A 12,068-nucleotide genomic window follows, 5' to 3' on the forward strand; every position below is an offset into this window, starting at 1 on the left:
CTGATAATACTTAAAAATAGTGTATAGAATTCATTTCAAGATAAAATAATTTAGAAATAACAATATTTAGAAAGTATTTTGCAGAAGTTTTCCATTTATTATCAGCTATTGAGATATTGTTGTTTGCTCTTTTCAAAGCAGGCCAGTGACATCATGGGTTGATATTTTGATTTATGTGAGAATTGGATTTAAGTGAGAGAAAGTTGTACAATATGGTCACCCTTGCTCTCTCTTCCAGGGTAATAGATGTCCAATTGTTGAGGTGGAGGACATTCCAGCAATATTAGAGTCCCCAGGTTGGTGTGGAAAGTATGGGAAAATAATTCACAAATTTAATTTGCCTCCAAGTTAAGGGACAAAAAACTATTGCACTACTAACAGTGGGCTAATTTCCAAAAGAAGTTAACAAAGAACTGGGGACAAGAAGGTAAATTTATGGGGGAAAAAGTTAGAGAAATTGATGAGAGTTAAGGAAGGGGAACCCCCTCTTGGGTAGATGCAAAGATAGTCTTGTAATAATGCAGAGTCCCCTGTAAAAGGAATTTACAGGCCTGAAAACCTAGATTGATAAAAGGTTTATTGTAGGGATTTGGAAGTAAAGTTAAAGGTAGAAAGATGCCAGGGCCAAAGGTGGTCCCTGGGTGGGCAGGAACTCTTAAATGGCCGGAAGGATACCATGTTTAAGGGAAAGGGCTCCTGCAAAGAGAGAGCTCAAGTTTGGCTCTTTTATATCTAAAGGGGTTTGTGGGTGGTGCCCCAAGTTGGCTCAGATCCAGTGGGGGCTGGGACAGGCCCAATGACCAGGATTTGTAAATCAAAAGATCCTAGCTTAAAGGGACCTCAACCCCCACCAAAATCAGTTGCTTCCTGTAATTGATATATTAATTTTATAGCTTAAAGATGAAGTTGGGAAGTGATATGATTCTAACTTTGTAGGTAGGTGCAATAATCCTAATTCTCTGGGAAGCGCTCATTGTGGGGAGAGAAGGGGAACCTTCAGGAAGTGTGCTTTTAGGCCTGAAACATCACTTGGTCAAGTATTGGACATCCAATTGTGTTCTTTTACTTTAAGTACCTCATTATTGATGTTCATTAGTTTCAGAGATCATTATCATGGACTTACAGAATGTTATCTGACAGCTAGCAATATCTGTGGCCTTAGCATCCTGGTCATAGAGAGTATACTGGAGCAGGATAGCTTAGGGGAAGAAAGATATCATTTCTATCTGAGATATATCATTACTACCAAGATATCACTACTGCCAGATGACCTTAGGGTCATTACTACAATCTCTCTAGGAGCTGCACCACATCAGGGTGACGAGAAAAAATTTAGAATGACAGGAGATGGCCCAGATTGCAGTAGGTGATCTTGGCATTTTCCATACCCCAGCAAGCTCTTAGTGCTCCACAGAACCTGTTTCAGCCCATATCAAGGACATTGAAACAAATCTTTAGGGTAGATATCCCTTGACTCAGTGATGGATTTGCAGCCCACCAGTTCCCCACAACTTATTTTAGCCCATCTTCTGAGTTGGTTTACTGGGACATGGTTGTTGTGTAGATAGTGATTTCTTGGAGCCATAGGCAAAAGGTGGGTGCCAAGTAGAGAGTAAAGATAGATAAGCAGCCCAGAAAAGACTTCATAGAAGCCATCTGGTATTAAAGTTTTATCTTGGATCAATCTATTCTGAGTAGTTTTTGCAATGTTATCTAATACCTGCTTGGGAATACTACTGCTAAATCACAGTTTATTGCATGTGTCCTCCATATGAATCTTTTTCCCGCCATCATTTTTTTCCTAAGAGGGTGTTTTCTGCACATTTAAATCAAGTGCATAGACACATGCTAAGTGTTTCCTATGAATAAGAATGGTGTGAAGCATTGGAAATATGAGAAAGAGAAAGACATTCAGAGAGCCCCTGTTAAACACACACACACACACATACACACATACACACACATACACACACACACACACACACACACACACACACTTAGAGAGTTGAGAGAGAGAGAGAGAGAGAGAGCTAGATAATGACAAAGACAGAGAGAGGCAGAGAGACACAGAGAAAGACAGAGATATACAGACAAGAGACAGATATAAATGTATGGATTAAGAGACAAAGAGAGCCAGAGAGAGGCAAGTGAGCACACACACACACACACACACACACACACACACACACACACACACACACACAGAAAGTGTGAGAGAGAGAGACAGAATTTCAAAGGCAGAGAGAGGCACACAGAGACAGAAAAACATAGAAATAGATACAGGACAGAGTCAGAGAGAGACAGGCAGAGACAGAGATGGAGAGGAGCAGATAAAGGTACACACACATAGTCACATAGAGAGATGGAGACAAAGACAGAAAAAGTTCTGTTCTCAAAGACTATATGGAGAAGACGGTAATATAATTATGTTTTAAAAAGTAAGGGGATGGGAAAAAATTATCTCTTTGAACATGGTACACTTAAAATAGTGTATAGAATCATGTGGAACCCCAAGGTAAATGAAGGAGAGTGAACAAGTCTAGCCTGAATCTTTCATTGAAATGATGTTTCAGATGTTTTCAAATTCAGGGGATGTGGGAAAACTGGATATTAATACATTTTGGTAGAGTTATGAACTGATCGACACACTCTGGAGAGTAATTAGGATCTATGTCAAAGGGTTATAAACTGTGCAAACTTCTTGATCCAGCAATATCTCTACTGGGCCTGTATCCCAACAACATCAAAAATTGGAAAAGGACCTGTATGTGCAAAGTAGCACTCTTCAGTGGCAAGTAACTGGAAACTGAATGGATGTCCATCAGTCGAAATTAAGATATATGAATTTAATGGAATATTGTTATTCTATAAGAAATGATGAGCAAGCTGATTTCAGAAAAACCTGGCAATACTTACATGAACTGATCCTGAGTGAAGTGCACAGAACTAAGAGAACAGTGTACACAGTTCAAAGAAGATTATTTAATGATCAACTGTGATGGATTTGGCTATTTTCGACAATGAGGTGATTCAAGGCAATTCCAATAGATTAGGGATAGAGAGAGCTACCTGCATCCAGAGAGAGAATTATGGAGACTAAATGTAGATCAAATCATAGTATTTTCATTTCTTCATCTATTTTTTTTGTTGTTGTTGTTACTTTTTCTTTTCTTATTTCTTTGTTTTTCTTTTTTGTATGATTGCTCTTCTGCAGCATGATGGATATGGAAATATAATTAGAATTACAGATGTTTAACCTATATTGGATTGTATGTTTTCTGAGGAGGGGGAAGAGGACAGGGAGAAAGACAAAATTGAACCACAAGATTTTGCAGAAATGAATGTTGAAAAAACTATCTTTGCATCCATTTGGGGGAAAAATGAAATACTATTGGGGAAAAAACAGAAATAATGTTTCTTAAAAGAACTGGCAATCCAAAAAGTTATCAAACTGTGCATACCCTTTGACCCAGCAGTGCTACTACTGGGCTTATATCCCAAGGAAATACTAAAGAAGGGAAAGGGACCTGTATGTGCCAAAATGTTTGTGGCAGCTCTTTTCATAGTGGCCAGAAACTGGAAGATGAATGGATGTCCATCAATTGGAGAATGGTTGGGTAAACTATGGTATATGAAGGTTATGGAATATTAATGTTCTGTAAGAAATGACCAGCAGGAGGAATACAGAGAGGCCTGGAGCGACTTACATCAACTGATGCTGAGTGAAACGAACAGAACCAGAAGATCAACAATGATACTGTATGAGATGCATTCTGATGGAAGTGGATATCTTCAACATAGAGAAGAGCTAATCCAATTCCAATTGATTAATGATGGCCAGAATCAGCTACATCCAGAAAAGGAACACTGGAAATGAGTATAAACTGTGAGCACTGTTTTGTTTTGTTGTATTTTGTTTTTCTTTCCAGATTATTTTTAGCTTCCAAATATAATTCTTCCTTTGCAACAACAACAACAAAATTCGGTTCTGCACATATATATTGTACCTAGGATATACTATAAAATATTTAATATGTATGGGAATGCCTTCCATCTAGGGGAGGGAGTGGAGGGAAGGAGGGGAAAATTTTGGAACAGAAGGGAGTACAAGGGATAATGTTATAAAAAATAAATAAATAAATAAAAATTACCTATGCATATGTACTGTTAAAGAAAATGTTATAATTATAAAATTTTTTAAAAAATTAAAAAAAAAAGAACTGGCAATTCAGAAGAATGGGTAACAAGAGTTGAAGATTCTGCCAAGATTTGAAAACTCACAGAGATTGATGCAAAAAGAAGTTTGGGACAGAAGTAGCAGAGCCGATAGAGAAATCTATTGGACATAGTTAGCCAGGGTCTTTCTAAGAGAAACTGACCACATAAAAGACTGGATAATAAGGAAGTGGGGGTGAACTTCTGTAATGAAAAGGCTGATGTAGTAGGGGATTTTATAAGATCATCCACACTGGTTTCTTCAGAAAACTCACAATTTACATTCTCATTACACTTGGCTCCCTTCATTTCTAAAGATTTTTATTCATTAGTTTTCCACTTTTCATTAGCTGACTTCACACATAGAATTTTAGTCCCCAAAACCATAACTATTCTTTGTAGAAAATGTTTAAAATGTTTTTTTTTTTAAATAGAAAATATATGCCAGACTTATCTAGATTCCCCTTCCTTTTTCATTAACTTGAAATGACACATTCTTTTACTGATGCATTCTTTCCACCAAGCAAACATTTATCTACTTTTTATAAGAATCTGACCAAGGATAGCATTTCCTGTCAATGGTTTCCCCACCCTTTGAAAGATAAAACTTAATACTAAAAATAAGTAAAGAGACAGTGAAAGAACATACTTACCCTTGATGAATCCAAGTCACCTTTCCCAGATAAACTATATACTCATGTCCTGAAATAACTGGAATATGTGCTTACTGAGCCATTCTGTGATATTTGCAAGATTGATTTGAATGAGAAAGGTAGCACTGTCTAGGAGAAGTGGAAATTTTTCTAGCTGTCAAATAGGTAAGAAATTCATTCTAGCAATTCACAGTCCAAAAAAAGATTCACAGGGAGAAATATGTATAGTATTATCAAAGTGATTATCAAATATCTAGAAAAAGTAAAGGTGATTCAAAAGAGCCAGATTGACACCATCAAGGATGGAACATATCAGACTAAATGTAATCCTTTTGTGACAAGATTACTATTCTGGCAGATCAGGGAATCATCCGGTTTATGTAGATTTTATTGAAGCTTTTCTTCAGATATTTCATATAACATCTTTGTGGGAAAAGATGGAGTGACAGTTACTAGACAATAATGAAATTAGATGAATGAGGAACTACTTGTGGATGGATTCTTTGTCATCTTGGAAAGCTGTCATTAGTTTAAAGTGCCACGGATCTTATCTTGGCTATGTCCTATTTAATATTTTTATCAGTTTCTTGAATAAAGGCCTATATGGAATGATTATTCAATTTTTATCTGACACAAAGATGAGAGGAATAAATTAGTTATTAGAATTCTAGTCCAGATTTTTTAAAAATCTTGTTAAACTATGAAAAGGAATGGAAGGAAATAAGATCAAATTTAGTAGGGAGATACTCACACAGAGGTGTATACATACATATTTATATATATATATATACATACATATTCATATATATATACATATTCACATATATGTATACACACACATACACGAATGTATATGTGTATCTATATGTGTATATGTATATATATACATACATACAAATGTATGTATGTATATATATACATACAAATGTATGTATGCGTATCTGTGTGTATATGTATATATATACATATACACAAATGTATCTATGTGTGTATATGTATATATGTATGTATATATATGCATATACACATATCTATCTATATCTATCTATCTATATCTATCTATCTATCTATCTATCTATCTATCTATCTATCTATCTATATACACACACACACACACCCCTTATAATATATATCCCTTATATTTGAATGTGAGTTGAAGACATCAATTTGGAAAATAAAATGTGATACATTCATTCATATAGGATAGTTGTCCTGATAGGGGAAAAAATATTCCTGAAAGACTTAAAGGACTTTGAGAATGATATGTGAATGATTTGAATTGGTTCCCAAGAAAACAAACATTGTTATTCACCACATTAAGAAAGGCAGAGTTTGTTTAAATAAGTATTATTTTGACACCAATTTTTATTTCTGGTCTTTCACATTGGGAATACTATATTCAGTTCTGAGGATTATGTTTTGGGAAGGTCATTGAGAAACTGAGGAAGAATCTACGACAGGGAAACTCAAGTTGGGGAAGGTAAATTTGTGCAAACATGTTTGGTGTGTTTTGCAAATATTATATATATATATATATATATATATATATATATATATATATATATATATATATATATACACACATATATATACACACATATATATACACACATATATACATATATACACACATATACATACATGTATATATGTATACATACATATATATGTATACATGTATGTATATATACATATATGTGTATATATGTATATGTATATATATGTATATATATGTGTGTATGTATATGTATATGTGTATATATGTGTGTGTGTATATATATATATATATATATATATATATATATATATATATATATATATAATCTGACATGATGAGCTTTATATCTAATTTAGTAGTAGTAGCAGTCATTTTATTGCCTCACTGCCTTTGTGGTCAATTTTTTGTTTGTTTGTTTATTGTGTTTATTATGTGCCAGACATTGTGCTAAGTGCTAAAAATACAAATAAAATGTTTTAATTTTTTTTTTAAATGCAAAAAAGTTTAGATTTTTCATTTCAGTTTTTCCCAGAGATTATATAGAGTGAAGCATTAAAATTATACAACAAAATTTCTAAAAAAAATCTCATATGAGATATTGTTATAAGTAAAATATTTTGAAACCTTTAAAAATTGTGGTTATTTTTAAGTCATTTTTAGTGGTATCATCTATCTCTCCATGACGATTTGAGGTTTTTCTTAGCTAATATAGGGGAGAGATTTTCCATTTCCTTCTCTAAATCATTAATATATAAGGAACACTGAGAGAAATAGTTATGTGGTTTGAAATCAGGTTTTCCTAATTCCAGGACCAGAACACTGCCCACTGTGCCACCAAAATCTTTTTAACTCATTGCTTGGAGTAAAATTAAATATGTTCATATCCATTTCTAGTAATGTTCGACTTAATGAACTGTGGATTTTTCGATTGGAAAAGAAAAAGACCAGGGGACATATGATTGCTCTCTTTAAGTACTTAAAAAGTTGAAATGTAGAAAGATTAGATTCATTTTATTTCGCCCAAGAAGACTTAATATGGTGGTAGAGAGTGAGGAGAGATTAAAATGAAAAATTTCCTTGGAAACAGAACAATTCTAAAGTATCTGCCTTGGGAGGTAATGTATCCCCAGTTACTCAAAGTGAGCCAATGGTGAAGGATGGCTTACTCATTGTGTGGTATTGGGAATTCATTTTCAGTTATTGATTAAGGGACTACTATAGCTTATTCTGAAATTTTGTGATTCTTAGAAAATTTAGCAGCAATATATTTTTGAGCTTTAAATGTCTTGGTTTAAATTATAAATATTGATCCAGAAACGCAGGGGAGAAGAAATGTCACCAGAATGAAAGCCTAAGGGAACTTAATAATATAATAGAAAAGAATAAATTTAAGTTTATTTTCTGTCCTATCTCAACATTTTTTCTCTCCTATCTCCAATGTACCCTCTAGATGGATGTCAAACTGTTATTCCTAAAATACTGCTGTGACCATGTCACTTCTTAACTCAAGAAGTTTATTATTCCCATTTCTTCTAGAATAAAATACAAATTGCTATTTTCAACACTAAAAAAAGTACTAATGAACTTTCTCCATATTGTCTTTCTAGACTTATTCCATATAATTTCTTTACATACTTTTTATTACAGGAAAAAAAATGTTCTACTTTTTGTTTTTGGTTATGTTGTGTTCCCATGATTTTGTATGAGGTAATTTCTCCTCACTTTTCTAATTCTCTGTTTCCTGACCTGATTATCTTTTGGAATCCTATTTTCCCTTTAAAGCTGAAATGCCACATGTTGGTGATTTTTTTTTTTTTTTATAATTCTTCCAGTTTCTTTTTTGAATTTTGTACTTATTTAGCTCCATATCAGAAGACCTAGTCACACTATTTACTTTATACTCACCTTCTCAATTGAGAAGCAGCACTCATTCATATTATACAAAAAAGAGTATTTTTCCTTCTTATCTTCTGCTTCTTTCTCATCACACAAATGTCTTTTTCTACTGTCTTTTCCTCTACTCCTATCTCACATCAAGTAGGTTTTGCTTTTCTAAGTGAAATTCCTCCATATGCACAAGTGAACACATGATACTTCTACTTTTCCAACAAAGGGATGATTCCTTCTATCATCCCCACTTTTTGTGCATCTTAATTCTCTTCCTGCCTTCTGACCTCTTCCAACTTGTCTACAAATGTGACCAAGTCTCTACCAACAAAAAAAAAAAAACAAAAAAACAGAACACAAACAAAAAAACTTGATCTATGTTTTTTTTTTTTCCCCACTTCTCCTTTTAGAAGCTCACCACTTAGAGATAATCATCTACATTGAATTACTCTTTTCCCCCTCATTCTTTTTTAATTGCATGCGATTTTCTGATTGTATCATTCCATTGAAACTGTTCTATGCAACTTTATTCATAATTACTTTCCCCTGAGGCAACTGGGATTAAGTGACTTGCCCAAGGTCACACAGCTGTGACTGTGACTGTGTTAAGTACCTGAGGTCACATTTGTACTCAGATTCTCCTGATTTCAGGGTTGCTACTCTATACACTGCACCATTTAGCTGCCCCGATTTGATTTATAATTTCTTAATCATCATATCTAAGGACTTTTCTTCTCCCTTATTCTCCTTGATTTCCCAATAGGCTTCATTCCTTTGGTTATCCTCTTCACCTTAATATTTTCTTCTATTAAAGTTTTTACAAACCTAAACTTTTCTGAATCTTTTCTTACCTGAATGACCATCTCAGTGCCTGACCCCCTCTCCCCATACACATACACACACTTACATATGTGTGTATGTATGTATATATATATATATATATATATATATATATATATATATATATATATATATATATACACATAAGTATATATGTCTCTATGTGTGTGTATACACACACACACACACACACACACACACACACACATATATATATATATATGTATATATATATATATATGTATGTATATATATAATATAATCTCCATACTGAACCCAGTATGATCAATCCGAAGGATCTGAGTCCCTTATCTCTTCTATCTCTATATTATTTTGCTTGATGACACCATCAACTCCTATATGTTCAATTAACATCCCTATCCTAAAGATTCTCACCTCTACTTGCCCATTTTTAACCTTTCTGCTAATCTCTGGTCTCAGCTATGTATCTGATATCTTGAAACTGGTGTTTGTTATTTGTAATAAACTTCCCTCATCCTGACCCCATTACTGTCAAAGATACTACCATACTTCCATGATAATAGGTGTTATTTTCAACCGCTCATTCATTATCCTTTTTGTTTGAAATCCCCTGAAAAATCTTGTTGTTTCTACTTTTAAAACACATCTTGTATATATTCAACTCTTCTGCCCTGGCTACTACCTAAGTCCTGGTTTTTATCAGGTCATACTTGGTTAATTGCAATAACATTGTGACTAGTCTCCCAGTATTAAATTTTTCCCCCATTATTCACTTAGTTATTAAAGAGATCATCCTATAATACAGTTTAGATCATGTCACTTCATATCCCAATACTATCCCACATGAAGTAATAAATAAAGATGGCTTTAAAGCCTTCCTTATATTCTCAATGCTCAACATAGTGTTTTATCACAGTCAGTCCATAGCAAAAGCTTGTTGACTAGACTTGTGTACATTGTTGTTGTTGTTTGCTCCAGAACAATAAAAACAAAATGAGGATAAAGGCATTTTTGTCTCCAGGATCAAACACTGTTTCTGAGCATTTGGTAGAAATTTAATAAATGTTTGTTCAATTTAATTGAAGTTATGTTCATAATAAAAAAATTCTTGAATAGGATGAACACTTTTTAAGATGTCATTTCTTATATTAAATAGGAAGTACATTTTAACATTTATATTTCCTACAAAACAACACAGCATCCCATAGAATGTTGTTTTAACATGTGAAATTCTGTCTGGTGATTGGAGGTGTCTGGTAGATCAGTTGGAGAAAACCATGAAATGGAAGGGAATGCTAGAGATGTACTGATTCCCAGGGAATCAACAAACATTTATTTAGAGTTTATTAAATGCCAGACACCTCACTAAGTGCTGGAGATAGAAAGAGAGGGAAAAGCGTGAAGGTGCCCTCAAGAAGTTTAATGGAGGAAATAACATGCACACAAATCATAATCACGTATGAACAAGTTGTAGCAAGGGTAAAAAGGAAATGATTAACTGAGGTAAGGTACTAGAAATCAACAGGCATAAACACAGGCTTTTCAACAGGCATAAGGACAGGCTTTCTGTAGAAGGTAGGGTTTTAAATAGGACTGGTCAATACAGAAAAGTGAGACCAAAAGACAGAGATGAGGAGGGAGAGAACTGCAATCATGAAGGACAAGAAAAATGCCTGATCAATGGAGTAGATTGTTCTAAGAACAGCAAAGAGACCATTGTATCAAATATTATTTGGAAAAATGGTGAAGATATATAAATTATATTTAAAAAAAGATTATCAAACAGTAGAACTCATTAAGAAATTGATTGCCAGAGGATTTTGTTTGTAATCCTTCTATTTATAGAGAATTACATTACACTTGGAGAAGGGATCAATTTTAATTTTCAGAGTATTTGCCTGGAAATGGTAAATAGCCTAGAACAGTGGTTCTGAGTTTCTCCAGTTTTCTCAACCTTCCTCATTCTATTTCTTCATTCCATTCTCACACCTCTTTCCCCCTTTCCTTCCTTTTTCTAAACTCTTTCCCTACCCCACATTTCTTTCCATCTTCCCTTCTTTCTTCTCCATTAGCCTCCTTTCTCCCTTCTTTCCTTTCCTCTCTCACCTTCTTTTTTCCTTTTCATTATTTTTTTCTTTCCTTCTAGCTATCTACCATCTAATATTCTGCTTGTTGTACTCCTCAAAATAGCTTTTTTTGATAAAATAGTATTTGCTCCCTCATGCTTTCAAATAACATTTCATAGAGCAATTTGTAAATTTCTGTGTATACATTGGCATCTCTGAGGGGGAAATAAAGGGAAAGGGCATTTCCATCACTTTAGAAAAGCAGTGATCAAATAATCATGGGAAAATTGTAAACAAATTACTAGGCAATCAATGCTTGTGCTTTCTACCTTTTCTGTCATAATCTGCAGTTCAAAAGAATAAGGTGATTGTTTTGCCAATTGCAGCAGCAGGCTGGTAATGTCACAGGAGCAAATTTTTCTCCCATTGAAGAGAAGATTTGAATCACTTTTGTTCTTTAAAAATATTATATACAGTGGAAGCTGCACATTCAAATTTGTGAAGCCAGGACTAGCCATACTGGATAAATGGGACATATGTCTCATCCTTCTAGAGGGACTGAGGTTGGTGGTTCACAAACACTTGGGAGTTTGGAATTGCCTTTCTGAGTTCATAGTTAATGCCTTTCTGAGATCTGTACTTGTCTGGTGCTAGCATGATGAACCTTGCGAAGTAATGGCTAATGGGCTACTTATGGAGGGTGAGCCAATCTAGGTTGAAAAAGTAAATTTTTTTCTGCCATTTAGGAATGTGGTCAAGCCAGTGAGTCAAAACTGCAATTCCCCTTTGAATAAGATGGGAAGATCCATTCTCTGAAAATAAATAAAATAAACAAAAAACAAATGCATAATTAAAAAAAATACACATTGAAAATGCATTTGTTGGTATTTACACACATATATTGTATCTAGGTTATATTGTAACACA

Source organism: Sminthopsis crassicaudata, chromosome 2 (genome assembly GCF_048593235.1).
Source record: "Sminthopsis crassicaudata isolate SCR6 chromosome 2, ASM4859323v1, whole genome shotgun sequence".
NCBI classification, from domain to species: domain Eukaryota; kingdom Metazoa; phylum Chordata; class Mammalia; order Dasyuromorphia; family Dasyuridae; genus Sminthopsis; species Sminthopsis crassicaudata.